Consider the following 15120-nt stretch of genomic DNA (forward strand, 5'->3'; position numbering starts at 1 on the left):
TCTGAAGAAGTGGTGCCCACATCTGTGCACATGGAGTTCTTCATGGGGAGGATGGTGGACGCCATGGAGACCTTGGTACAGCAGAACACGGAGGTGTGTACAGACCTGCACTCTATCGCGGTGGCCATGGATGAACTCCTGCTGTGGTGACGCGAGAGGGAAACGGGGCACCTCAATGTCCCTGCTGGTGCTCCTTCCCCTCAAGGAGTCAGGCTGGGGCCCTCGAGCACCTGAAGGCAGGAGGAGCAGCAGCTGGACACCCCTGAGTCATCCACTCAGGAATCTCAGAGGCTATCCTCTCCCTCCGAGTTCCCTTTGCCTGTAACCCCCTCAACCTCACCCTCTGTAACCGCAGAGGGAACAGCTGTGCCACAGGAGGACAGCCAAAGCAAGGCAGGGCCCTCAAGGTCTCGGCTCTCCAGAGGACCCACACCAAAGTAATCAGGGTCAACCATTGCACAGGCTGTCTCCACCCCTGCTGCAGATGTCAGATGTACCTAGAAGTGTTAGGCCTAGAAAAGTTAAGAAATTCTGATCACAGCTGGTTGCACAGGTGAACACATTTTGTCGCTTTACAATCTGGAAATATATTCTCTTTCGCTGAGTAATGTGTAATGTTGTCTTTCAGCTTCTTTGACAGGCTTCGCAAATCCTTCCCCTTGATCCCCCCCACTAGCAGTTCAGCTGCACACAGCCGGACCACAAGTGATTCTGGAGGGAGAGGAGTGTGTGTGTGGCAGGGCCTTTCGGAGCCTCGTGCAAACACTCTCCCATGCACGCAAATCCTTCTCCCATTACGCTCACCTCAACATCCTGAGTATTTTCAATGCTGCCTGCTGGGGTTCGCTTTCAGTTGTCCATCTGAGCTGACCTGCATCTCCACCCACCCAATGATCACACTCCCTCTGATCTTGCCCACCATGAGTCTCCTTTCACTTTCGGATTTACAAGCATACTGTGTCTAACATTTTTCTTCAGCTCCCTCGTCCATCCCCTCCTTCAGTCATCCATCTTTCCCCCATCACTGGCCACAATCCACCGACATCACCTTCCACCTCCCCACAACCCTTTTCTTTAAGGGCATGTCCAGATGAACATGTATGTTCCCTATCCCTGAAAATCCCATCCTCATCCAGATAAACTTCCCTGACCTCCTCCTTCCCACCCCCAGTGTTCATGTCTGCTTCCAAGACCCTCTCACCCGCCAATCACTCTCACTGTCCCTTCTACTGATACCGTTGCACCTTCACCCTCCCACCTTATTGGCTCGCTCTGCCCTCTCTCATTCTCACCTTTCCCTCCTACCACACCCACCCTCATTTCTCTCTTTAAGAGGTAGTCATCAACTTCACAGATCCCACTCTTGCATGTTCACCTGGACATCCACCTCTTCTTACTCCTTCCCCCCTCAGATCTCCTTCCCCCATCGGAACTTCTTCCCCTGCTCAGAACTCCCTCCCCCTACTGGCCTCCTCCCCCACCCCCCCTTACTCCTTCCTCCCTCATGACTCCTTCCTCCCTCAGAACTCTTTCCTCCCCCTGGACTCCTTCCACCACCTCCCACCACCCCCCCCCCCCCCCCCCCCCAAGAGACTCCTTTTCCCTCTGAGCTCCTTCCCTTATACCTTCCTCCCCCTTACACCTACCTCTGCAGTTGCTGTTTTCTCCCCTGTTGCACCCTCCTCCCCCGTACTCTCTTCCCCCTACAAACCTCAACCTCTTGACATCTTTGTTCCCCCCTCCCAACCTCACCCCTGCCCCCACCCGATGTCCCTCACTCTCCCAGTCAGACCTAAGCCTTTCTCTCCCACTCCCTCAGTACGTCTTCCTCTCAAACTCACATTTGGGCCTTCCTCTCACCCCCTTGATGATCAACCTTAGCAGCCCATGGCCAAGACACTGAAGTCCCGAAGCAAACCCTCAACAGTGACCTCCCACCTTCTGTGGACTGCTTTGCAGCAGAGCAATGTCAATGAGAATTTGCCCAGCATGCCATGGATGTTCCTCCAGTGCACCATTGCTGTCGAGCTCCAGCATCTTCTGCTCCTCAGATGTCCATGATGTGAGCAAGGCTCTGACAGTAAACCCCAACTCCTGCAAGTCACACTTGTCAAGACGTGTTCTGCACCAGCGTCTTTTCCCACCGACGTGGGAAGACGATCCAGCGTTGTGGGGATGATTCCAGTAGAGTAGCCTTATAATGATATGCAGATATATTCCAATGAAGTTCCTAACGTCTAGCAGTAGGCAATTGATGAGTGGGGCGGACGATTGCAAACATGTTTCACGAAATCATGAAACCAATTTTTGGCCTTCCTGCCATATTGTCCGCTCACCCCTGCCATGACGCCCTACGCCAGCGGGCACGGATGAGTCCGCACTTAGTCAGCAGGCATCAGGGAGCAGCAATGGCTAACTCAGTTCCAATATAACCATCTACTGTGCTTTGTTCAAATACATGAGGGAGCGATTTTGACACAGAGTGTTTTTGGAGCAGGCCCAAGGCAGAAGGTGCATCAAATCCCCCAACTCAACAAATTGAGGTCCAGGTTATTTTCATCCCAGGTCTTCATTGACATTGTTTTGTCCAGTTAATCTTGTGTCCTGTTAGCAGTCTGGTTTCATTAGGCTCCAGTGGATAGGGTGCTGGTGGAGAACTTGGAGAACCAGAAGTCCAGAGTTTCCTTATGGGATTCAGAAGAGTACTCCTACTCTTCCTGGTCCCACCTTGATAAGCTTAAGACTTCTTCCCCAACAGCTTTCACAAAGTGGGGCAGCAGGCTGGTTAAAATGCCGTCGGGATCCTCTTGGCATCATTAGGATCCCAGTGGGCACACATTAATGAGGCTGCTCTCTGAGTCAGGCAGGGGTCTCAGACCCCTAAAAACCCAGCCCAGTTAAAGTGGTGAAGGCGGGCATGGAGAATGGAGGCTATCGGAGGCAATTTCCCAGTGTGGCCTCCGATTCCTGGGTGGCTCAGAATCCCACCCTTGTCCATTGGAAATCATCGGATTTTGTTTTGAATTTATTAGGCTGAACCTTTGGGAGAGAGGCAGTTTGACTGAAAGTTCTGAAGAGAATTAGCTGCAGCAGGCACACAAAATAATTAGTGGCAAAAAGATTGAAGAATCACAAGATAATAGAGAATTAATTATGCTTTCAGTGCAAGAGTCGCAGGCTATTAGTTCTAATGTGCCAGGAGTTCACAAAGTTTGACAGTTAGCATGAAATCGTTTATGCTGCTGTTACTATTTGCCATTTTATCTGGTGCCTGACACATGGTTCCAGTGTCACCAGGGAAACCTGGTACCAAGGAGCAGTAGATATGGACAGACGTCGAGAGGAATAGTTTATTCATTTCCTTCTCAACTCCTTGTGAGCCAGGAAAACCACGCAACAAAATCTTGGACCTTCCCTGCTCCATGGTTCCCCTTCCCCTTACCTCCCTCCCCCTAATCCTCTCCCTGCCTCCCTCCTTCCGCCTCCCCACAGACCACAAACACCTCAGTTTCACCCCTGCCTGTCCCATACCCCAATCTACTTCCCTGAGCAGGTGGTCCATTCCCGCAGGTCCATAGTTGTGGCCCACTGCTGATATTAGCCTTCTGACTTCATGTCTTTGGCGACAGTGAAGGTGGGAGTCAGGGCTTGTCTATTTAACTGAGGCCTAGGGGTTAAAGTGGCCAGGGCCTCGTGCTGACACTCTGCTGGCCTCAGGCTCTTACCCAACTAAATTCAGTACTCAAGCCTGAGTACACAAACCAACTTGCCTGTTGAGAATGGAGCACAGAGGCCTTTAAAGTGAAGCATGAAGTCATATCCCCCTGTTTTTTTTTAATTCTTTGGTGACAGAGTAGGGTAGACTTGATAGGTTGAATAATCTAATCCTGTTCCTATTTCATGTGCTCTTACGTTCTCCATTCTACCCGCGTGACAAAACCATTCTCATAAATCTTTATTGCACCCTCTAAAACGCCATCATATCCTGGTCCCCAGAACTAGACACAATACTCCAGCTGAGTCAGAACCAGTATTTTATATAGGTTTATCATAACTTTCTTGTTTTTGTACTTTATGCTCCTATTTATAAATTCCAGGATCCTGTACGTTTTATTAACTGTTTTTTCAACCTGCCCTGCCACCGTTAGTAATTTATGTAAGTATACCCCATATGCCTCCATACTATGTTGCCTCTCCTGATAGCTTCGTGTCAACATGAATTGGTTGAGACTTCTCTTCATTAAATTATATCTGTCATCAACTGCCCATTCCAATAGCCTTATCTCTATCACAGTTCACAATACTTCCAGGTTTTGTGTCATCTACAAATTTTGAAAGTGCACCCTGAACACCCTAGACTCAATCATTAATAGTGCTTGGAAAAACCAAGTACCCTAATACTGACTCCTGGGAAATCCCACTGTATGCTTTCCAAAAAACTATTTTCTGTTTGCTGTCACTCAGCCAATTTTGTATCCCATTAATTCCTTGAACTCTAACTTTGCTGACAAGCATGCAATGTGGCACTTTATCGAATGCCATTTGGAAGTCCATGTGCACCTCATTAACAGAATTACCCTCATCAACCCTCGGTTACCTCATCAAAAAACACAAGCAAGTTAGTTAGGCATGATTTTCCCTTAACAAATCCACAGTGGCTTTCCTTAATTAATTTGCAATTCTCCAGGGGACTGTTAATTTTGTCCTAAATTATCGTTTCTGAAAGCTTTCACACCACCAAGGTTAAGCTGACTGGCCTGTAGTTGTTCGGCTTAGCCTTACAACCTGCCTCCACGCAGTAACTCACACATCCTGTGAAAAAATAAAAAAAATTCAATATGATCTTGGGCTTCAACTCTACTTTCCCACCGCTCCCCATATCCCTCGATTACCTGAGAGACCAAGGCCAAGATTTTATCAACAGCATGTCATTCCCGGCATCATTTCTGGAACTTTCCCTTGGGATTATAATTAAAATTCTAATTGCCAGTGGCAAGCATGCGAAGCACATTCGATTTAGCAGCAGGTGCAGCTTTTCATTGGTGAAAATGCTAACAATGCTGCAGCTATGGGTGGGCTATGGAAAAGCCTCTTGATCAAACAGGGAGGCTCTTTACTGCCCTACAATTACTCACAATACTTGCGAGCACAAAGGCAGCACAGGGGTCTTTCAAAATTAAATTTCACTTTGTAAACATTTCCCATTACTTTGTTTTCACTTTATTCATGTGTGCATCATCGTTATTTGTTGAGACTAGCTTAGTCAGAGAGCTCAATACACAGGCATTTCTCATGCTTGGCACGTATTGGTGGTGGCAGGAGAGTTAGGCATTTCCTCTATTGTGGAAGAAACAATGTTGTGTTTTTGCGTTGACTCTTTATTGAATGTTTATGTTAGTGTCCAGTTTGCTGCACCCCTCCCTTGTACTGTAGAGTTAAACAAGGAAAACCACTGACTGGAGCACGCCAGTCAGCACACCTTTAAATGATTGTGAACTGGGTGCCATGAGGTTTTTGTGTGCCATTGACTTTATTTTGAAGATAGGATGTAATTTGTTTTTTTAATTACACAAATGAGTGTGTATGACATGCAAATACATTGCAAGGTAGTTACCCGCCACAGGCCAGCCTGAGGCTCGGCATGCTGCTTTCACATCACTGACTTTATCTCTTCATCTCATCCTGCCATTGGGAAATCGAGATTTCCCATCTTGCCTAATTAAGTCACTCTGCAGGCCACATTTCCTGCTCTTGTGGGCTCCATGAAATCCTCAACCCAAGAAAACATCTGTCTATCATGGTCTTCAATATATTCAAAAATGGCAGATCCAAGACCCCCTGGGGTAGAGAATTCCAAAGATTCACAATCCTTTCTCTTCATCTCAGTCCTAAATGATCGGCCCCATATCCTGAGACTGTGCCCCCTTGTTCTAGATTTCCCAGCCAAGGAAAAGAATCTGTGTCTACCTTGTCAAGCCCCTTCATAATCTTGAATGTTTCAATGAGATCACCTCTCATTCTTCTAAACTCCAGATAATATGGGCCCAATTTACTCAGCCTCTCATCATAGGGCAATCCCCTCATCCCAGGAACCAATCTCGCGAGCCTTCACTGTACTGCCTCCAATGCAAGTATATCCTTCCTTAAATACACAGACCAAAACTCCACATACTATTCCAGGTGTGGTCTCACCAAAGCAATTGTAGAAAGACTTCTTCATTCCTGTACTCCAATCCCCTTGTAATAAAGGCCAGCATGCCACTGCTTTCTTAGTTGCTTGCTGTACCTGCATGCTAACTTTCTGCATTCCTTGTATAAGGACACCCAAGTCTCTCTGAACATCAAAATTTACAACTTTTAGACCTTTTAAAAATATCCTGCTTTCCTATTCTCACAACTAAAATGAATGACCTCCAACGCCTCCACATTATACTTCATCTGCCACATTGTAGTCCACTTACTTAACCTGTTTATATCTCTTTGCAGCCTCTCTGTGTTTACCTCAGAACTCACCTTTTCACCTAGCTTTGTATTGTCAGAAAATTTAGATACATTACTCTCTATCTCTCCATCTAAGTCATTAATGTAGGTTTTAAATAGCTGAGGCTCCAGCCCTGATCCTTGTGGCACTGCAGTAGTCACAATCTGCCAACTTGAAAATGCCCCATTTATCGCTACTGTCTGCCCCCTGTCTGTTAATCAATCCTCTATCTATGCTAACATATCACCCCAACTCCATGAGCCCTTATCTTGCGTATTAACCTTTAGTTTAGCATCTTCACGAATGCCTTTTGGAAAGCCAGGTATATTACATCTCGTGGTTCTCCTTTATCTACCCTACTAGTTACATTCTCAAAAAGCTCTGATAAATTTGTCAAACAGGATTTCCCTTTAGTAAAACTGTGTTGACTTGTTCACAGCATGCAATGAAGCTAGGGCTGTTCTGCTTGGAGAAAAACAAGAAGAATTTCGATAGAGGTTTTCAAAATCATGAAGGGTCCGGACAGAGTAAACAGACAGAAACTGTTCCCACTGGCAGAAGAATTGAGAACAAGAGGATACCGTTTTAAGGTGACTGATAACAAAAGGCAACAGCAACATGAGGAAGAGTTTTTTTTATGCAGAGAGTGGTTAGGATCTGGAATGCAGTGCCTGAGAGTGTGATGGAGGCAGGATCAATCGTGGCTTTCAAAAGAAAATTGGACAAATATCTGAAGAGAAAAAGTTGGCAGGGCTACAGGAGATTGATGAGAGAGTGGGAACGGTGAGTTGCATTTGCAGAGAGATGCACGGACACGATGGAATGAATGGTCTACTTCTGTGCTGTAACCATTCAATGATTCAGTGATGGACAGTGTTGCAGTGTAGCATTGCATTCTCTTGTTCACTGGTCATCTGTTTCTAAAGCAACTTGTAAGTCTGCATCAAGTCTTGACACTGTGAGGTAGGGAGCAGTCATGAAACTAGCTGAGGGGGATTGATAATGAAAGACAAGGTGAAGTAGTGCAGCTCTGACTCTCATTCTATATTGGCTCTTTAAGTGCCCCTTAAGTTTGAACCACATCTCAGCCAACAGTAGGCTTCTTCAAATACAACTCCAACGTTTACTGGCAGTTCATTTGTTTTTCTCTCAGGGCAGAATTTTCTGGCTGACGTGTGGGTGACAGAACCCGCACATCAGTGTTTAAAATGTCGCGCGCTGATGTCAGGTGAGCGTACCATCAGCGCACGGCATTGTGATATTGAGGTGGGCAGGCGTACTACAACGTGCGCCCACCATTACTTAAAGGTCTTGTTAAGGCCCTTAACTCGGCAATTGAAGCCAATTTTGAGGAGCCCATGCAATCCTTGGCTCGGCACATGGGCCCAACAGGCAGGCAGGTGGGTAACTGATTTTTTAATAAACCTCATCCATGGGTGGGATATGTGGGCTCAGAGGAGTTGTTCATGTTTTATCTGAAGTATTTATTGCAGAAAGTGTTTTAAACTTGCCTGTGTGATTGTTAGCAGTTCAGATTGATTTCCAACACCTTTCTCTGTACTTTAAAGTTTCAGCTCAGCAGTCTGCAGACAGGAATCTTTATTGGGCCTGCAGCTTTCCAGAGGCCTCCATTTAGCCCGCGTATGGTTTCTGGTATCTCCACTGGAGGCGGCTCCTCTGAGGAGGGAGGGATAGAATAAGGAGGTCAGGAGTGGACAATCAGCCTCCAGGGAACCACCTTTGGGAGGCCAGGCGCAGGCACAAGGGACACAGGGCCAAGAGGTTGTCCAAGGTTGAAGGGGCCATGGAAGACGCCACTATCCTGCTGCCAGGATTTACAGGGGGCAAAACAGCTACCTCAATATGACTGAGGTGCAGTGCCGAAGGAGGCTCCGACTTTCAAGGGAGACAGAGAACTATATCTGTCAGATGATTGTCCCTGAGATCTCCCCTAACTGTGTGGGTGGACACCCCATGCTAGTGGCTCTGAAGGTCACAGTTTCCCTCCAGTTCTATGCATCTGGTTCCTTCCAGGGCTCGGTGGATGATCTTTGCGGTGTCTCCCAATCAGCTGTCCACACTTGTGTCAAGCAGGTTACTGATGCTCTGTTCAGACCGGCATTGACCTTCATCCACTCTCGCTGCAACCAAGCAAGCCAGACATAGCGAGCCAGAGGTTTTGTGGCCATTGCTGGCTTCCCCCGTGTCCAGGGTGCTATAGGCTGCACACACGTGGCCATCGAGGCGCCAGCAGTTGAGCCTGGTGCCTTCATCAACAGGAAGGGCTTCCACTCCATGAACATGCAGAAAGTGTGTGATCAAGGATGCAGATTCTACAAGTCTGTGCAAGGTACCCAGGCAGCTCCCAAGATGCCAACATCCTCAGACACTTCCAGGTGCTGGGCTCTTCAGTGCTCCAGCCCAGCTTGATGGATGGCTGCTGGTTGACAAGGGCTACCCCCTCAGAAGGTGGCTCATGATGCCTCTCCGCCATCCAAGAACAGAAGCTGAGCAGCGGTACAATAGGAGCCACGGCTCCACAAGGGCTGTGGTGGAGAGAACCATCGGTCTTCTCAAGATGTGCTTCCGATGCCTGGACCGCTCATGGGCCGCATTCCAGTATCCCCCAGACCGCGTCTCTGTGATAGCGGTAGCATGCTGTGCTCTGCACAATCTGGCGCTGGAAAGGGGGATGCAGTGGACGATGAAGACCTTGATACCCTGGATGAGGCTGCACGCGATGAGGACGAGGAAGCACAGGGCGATGATGAGAGGCAGCACACCGACCCACTATTACAACAAGGAGGCAGGGACACCTGGGACACTTTAATCCAACAAACCTTCAGCTAGCTCCACATACATGGACCTGCAGGACCAGCATTGCCTGGCGCTTCCACACGTGGCACTTAGGTGCTACATCTTCCACCTGCAACTAAGGGCTTAGTACAGAAACATCAATGTCCACTCAAACACTCATGAAATGTCTGTGAAACATACAAATGCAGCACAAAGGAAACACCCTCAGCCATGGTCAGAAAAGTGGACTTTATTGCCACCAAAATAAACAACAAGCATCGCTCTGACACAGATAATGAAACATTCCCTAACCTAGGGCCAACACAATATCACCAGTGACCAACCCATGGAGTGCCTAAGGTACCTTATGCTTTGGTTTGCGGGTACTACGTCTTGGTGCTGCCCCATCGCTCAGAGTGGCTTGTGAGACAGCCCGCTGACTCTGCTGTCCTGCTGGCCTCGATGACCTTGGCAGGTGTCCTCTGACCCATGCAGCCTGTGATGGCCCCACCTGGGAGGGAGTGGCCAGTTCCAGAACTGGCACCTCCCCAGTTGTCGCAGCCTCAATGGAAGCAACGGTCTCTGGCAGAGGGGCAGAGAAGCTGCTGCCCTCATCTGGAGCACCCTGAAAGGAGCTTGCAGCGACAACATGAGGTCACATTGGACCTCCCTGCTCACCGCAGATGGATGGGCACCGAGTGGTGACACTTGGTGCCCAGAACATCTCCCACTTTGGGAATGACCACCTGTGGCCATTACCGCTGTGAGGGCTTGCAGGTCAGTGCGTAACCCAATCAGAAGATTCTCAATCCGATTGAAGTCCCTCTCCATGAGAGTCGCCAATCTCTCAATGGAGGAAATCTGAAGCTCTGTCCTGAGGTTCATGCCTTCACTGACACTCTGCCTGGACTCCTCCACCACAGAGATCAAGTGAAGCACACCCTCATGCAACCCTGCCAGTTGCGCCCGCGCACCCTGCCGCTTGTCCTGCAGCTGCTGTGAATGAGCAGTGTTGCTGCATTAATGATTGCAGCAATCATCAGTGCTTTGGATGGTGGAGAGACAGAGTGGATAGGAATGTGGCCCTCAAATACCTGGCCGTTGCACCCCAAACGAACATGCTAAACACAAGACATTTACTGCCATGGATGTGGTCTGTACCCTGAAACAACAAGGACAAACCTACTAAGGATTCAGTGGTTGAGAATTGTTAAGAAAATATCTCATGCCTGCAGCCAACCTGGTGTCCAGCTCTTGTTGTTAAGATCAAGTTGCAATGGTAATCTGTCCATTTCTGTGCGGTCTTTAGCAAGTGTAATTGAACAATGTCTTCAATGGTTTCTCCTACAGGCTGATGGAGCCATTTTTACACCAAACCTTTGTTTAGATGCATCTCCCCACTGACCCTTACCTCCTCTGCCTTACTTGTTGCCAGCAGATCTTCTATTTTTGCTGGTTGCCCAGTTGCCCACATCAGTCTGCAGGCTGGCTGGCACTTTGCAACCATCTTCAGTGGGTAGCTGACCAGCAGCATGAAGACAACTTGGCCAGTGAGTGGGTCTTCTGCCCATCCAAAAGCCACCAGGTTCACAAATGTCCAACGCAAAATGCTCAACCAATCTTTGTTCTGCAGCTATCAGCCTTTTTTCCGTTAAAGGTGAAGTATTTAGATTGCTCGTTAATTAAATTGCTCCAAATAAATCACTTTGAGTCTCAGGTGACTGCACAGTTTAAGTGAAGCATGAAAATAGGAATCAATTAAGCTCTTTTCTCTGTTTATGAGATTGTACATAAGGAGAATTTGTCCAGACTAATACATCAGAATATTTCATGGTTTCCTACCATTGAAGTAATTGAGGCTGGCAAACTGTTCATTGAATCATAGAAGCTTACAGCAAAGAAGGAGGCCATTTGGCTCATCTTGCCTATGTTGACTCTTTGAAAGGGCGGAAAAGTTTTATTTCCAATGCCTCTGCTTTTCTTCATAACCTTGTAATCCTCTCATTGTCAAGCCTCTGAACAATTCGTTTATATATTTATGGAATCAGCTGGCATTATTTTTTCAGGTGGAGCATTCCAAATCCAACAACCCTCCGAGTGAAAAAAACATATTATTCCCCCTCTAGGTAATTTTCCAATAATTTTATATTGATGACTTCTATTTAGTAATCCAGTCACCAGAGGGAATAATGTCTGCTCTGTCAAAAGCGCTCATCATCTTGAAAACCTCTATTCAGTTACCTCTTACCTTTCTCTGTTCTGCACAGAAAGGCACTGTATTTAACTAGCACCTTTCACTGCCTCAAGACACCTCATGGTGCTTTATAGCTGCTGACGTACTTTAGAAGTGCATTTCCTGCTTTAATGTAACGAACAAAGCAGCTGATATGAACATTTGTCTCATAACAGCAATGTAATAACCTGCCAGAGAATCTGTTTTTAAGGGGGGAGGAGGGTAAATATTGGCCAAGACACTGGGGATAACCTACTGCTCTTCTTCAAAATAACGCCATGGAATCTTCTACACCCGCCTTAGAGAGCAGATGGGACAGATGTACTGGGCAAGCCAAAAACACATGGTTTGCTCAAGTCAACTCCTTTTGTCCCTTTTCCCATAGACACACAGCAACAGCAGCACCACAGGGCCCTGCAATGTACACTACAGGAATAGGATTCACATGGCCACATGTGGCTCCTTCATCAGTCACCAGTGGTAACAGGAAGGTGTCCAATCGCTCAATGTCCAGCTCAATTACAGTCAGCAGCTCCACATCATATAATGTTAACACTCACTCTCCTGGCAGCCAATACAAAACCTTCAATTCAAAACGCTCACGTAGCTTGATATCATTTTTCAAAAAGGTGCATGCACAACCTTGGATTTTTAACCCAATTGAATACTGGGCCATAATAATTATATTGATTTTGTCTTAAGAAACCCATAACATATTAGATCATTTATTATATACTTACCCTTAAAGTAATCATTTCATGATGAAAGCCCCAGCAACAATTTCTGCCTCTAGATTTTTGCTCCCTTACTGGAGTGGAGCCCCAGTGTTAGAAATTTCACTTGGCTGTTGAGTGTTGGTGATTTTCAGCAAATGTGGACAAATTTTATTTGTGTGTGTATATGTGAGAGAGAGCATGTGAGCGTTTGTGTGTGTGTGTGTGTCAGCGTGTGCATATGTGTGTAAGAGAGTGTGTGTGTGCATGTGTGTGTGTGCATATGTGTGTGAGAGAGTGTGCGTGTGCATATGTGTGTGTGTGTGTGACTGTATACGTATGAGCATAAGTGTGTGTTTGTGAGTGCATGTGTGTGCGTGTGACTGAGTGAGTGTGTATGAGTGTATTTGCATGTGTGTGAGTCCGTGTGTGTGTGAGTGTGAGCGTTTGGTGTGTGTGTCAGAGTGAGTGTGTGTATGTGTGTGCATGTGTATGTGTGAGCGTGTGTGTGTGAGAGAACATGTGAGCATTTGTGTGTGAGAGTGTGTGTGTGTAAGTGTGAGTGTGTGTATGTGTGTGAGTATTTGTGTATGAACGTGTATGTGTGTGAGCTTGTGATTGCGTGTGTATGAGTGCGTGTGTGAATGTGACTGAGTGTGTGTGTGTTTGTGTGTGTGTGTGTGACTGAATGAGTGTGTGTGTATGAGTGTGTGCGTGTGAGTGCATGTGTGTGTGACTGTGTGTGCATATGTGTGTGTGAGTGCGAGTGTGATGAGTGTGTGAATGTGTGTGTGTGTGTGTGTGTATGTGTAAGTGTGTGTGTGTGCCTGTGCAAGTGTGTGTGTGCATGTGAGTGTGCAAGTATGTGTATGTGAGTGTGTAATGTGAGTGTGTGTATATGTATGAGCACATGAGTGTGTGTAAGTGTGTGAGCATGAGTGTGTGTGTATGTGTGTGAGTATGTGTGTGTGAGTGTATGTGTATGAGTGTGTGAGAGTCTGTGTGTCTGTGTGAGACATGTGTGAGCGTGAGAGTGTGGGTGAGAGTGTGTGTATGTGTGTGAGTGCGTGTGTTTGTGTGAGAGAGTGTGTGCATGAATGTATGTATGTGTGTGTGTGTGTATGTGTATAAATTTGTGAGAGTATGTGTATATGTGAGTGAGAGTGTGTGTGAGCATGAGTGTGCATGTGTGTGTGTATGTGTGAGTGTGTGCATGTATGTGAGTGTGCCTTTGTGTGAGTGAGTGGAATTTACTGCCCTGCCCTGATGTGAGTTTGGTGGTGGGGCCTTGAACCCACAATCTTCTGAATCAAAAGCAGTGCTCTTCACTGAGCCACAACTGACACCAAAGGAAATGAACCCATCACACCAATCGGGGAAATTTCCCCTCCTGTCTCAGCTCAAGGCAGTTAAATTCACTGGTGACTCCAAGATTGGGAGTCTGCAGACTTGGAAGAGCAGCCAAAGTCTTGAAAATACCTACGCTGGTCTGGCAACATCTGTGGAGAGAGAAACATTTCAGGTCAATACTCATTCATCAGTAATTGGTTTTGAGTATTGCACCAATGGGGGAAGATGGGCAAAGAACAAAAGGGAAAGTCTGTGATTGGGCGGAAGACAGGAGACGTTAAATGACAAGTGGTTGGTGGAGGAGGGCCAGAGGGAGTGGGAAAAGGATGAGTAAAGGAATAAAAGATGTGTTTCGAGGAGGTGTGAATGGCAGAATGATGAACAGCTGTTGTTCAAAAGCAAAAATAAGAGAAAGACAAGAGCATGTAAAGACAAGGAGGCAGAGTGAAGGCAGAGATTATGGTCAGATTTCCAACTTCTGAGGTATTTTATTTTTGTTGACAATGTTTGTGCCTGGGTTGATAAAAGACAAAACAAAATTTAATATGGGGAACTGTGTAACCAAAGTACAAATATGAGGCATCTGTACTCCAGAGATAGAACTTAACCTTTCAGGAGCGAAGTGAGAATTGCAGTGTGGAGCTGTACAAAGTTATGGTCACGTAGATCCAGGTGTGGACCCTGACTAGAGAAGCATTGGGCTTTCAGTTGCACAAACAAGATTTATTTCATGAGCTAAACAAATTGGAGTTGATTTGAATGGCCTTAATTAGTGGGACAATAGCAGATAAAAAATAAACAAAAACCTACAGGCAGCACCAGGCCCACCTGAATTGTCTGTTGAATGAACTGTGAAATGGTCATCCAGCCACCTGCTGGATCGATGAGCTATCTGGAACATTCAGATGTGAGGGGTAAATTGGAATAATCAGCAACAGGTAAACTACTGACTGGCAACCCTGAAAATTCATATCAATGGGACCAAAAACATCACCACCTGGAAGTTCCCCTCCAAGCCACTCACCATCCTAACTTGGAAATATATCACTGTTTCTTCACTGTCACTGGGTCAAAATCCTGGAACTCCCTCCCTAACAGCTTTGTGGGTGTACCTACACCACATGGACTACAGTGGTTCAAAAAGGCAGCTCATCACCACCTTCTCCAGGTCAGTGAGGGATAGGCAATAAATACTGGCCCAGCCAGCGAAGTCCACATCCTGTGAATTAATAATAATTGGGAGCAAGACATTTATGCCTGCACTGCTGCCCATATCCATGCCCAAACCCCTGCCCACACCCTTTCTCACACCCCTGCCCACACCCCTTCCCACACTCCTGTCCACACCACTTTCCACACTCCTGCCCACACCCCTTCTCACAGCCCTGCCCACAATCCTGTACACACTCTTGCCCACAACTCTGCGTACACTTCTGTCCATACTCCTGCCTGCACGACTGCCCACACTCCTGTCAATGCTCCTGCCCAAACCCCTGCCCCACTGCCATCCACATGCCTATCCATATTCCCACCCAGTCCTGCCCATA

The 15120-nt window shown here is 47.0% G+C and overlaps 1 protein-coding gene across 1 annotated transcript in view; it reads left to right on the top strand.

The window, feature by feature from the left end:
- Nucleotides 1-15120, top strand: part of LOC121289841 (catenin alpha-3-like) — a 1845970-nt gene that overhangs the window by 359026 nt on the left and 1471824 nt on the right. The gene's annotated exons all lie outside the window — the stretch shown is intronic.

This window comes from Carcharodon carcharias, chromosome 17 (genome assembly GCF_017639515.1).
Source record: "Carcharodon carcharias isolate sCarCar2 chromosome 17, sCarCar2.pri, whole genome shotgun sequence".
Classification (NCBI taxonomy): domain Eukaryota; kingdom Metazoa; phylum Chordata; class Chondrichthyes; order Lamniformes; family Lamnidae; genus Carcharodon; species Carcharodon carcharias.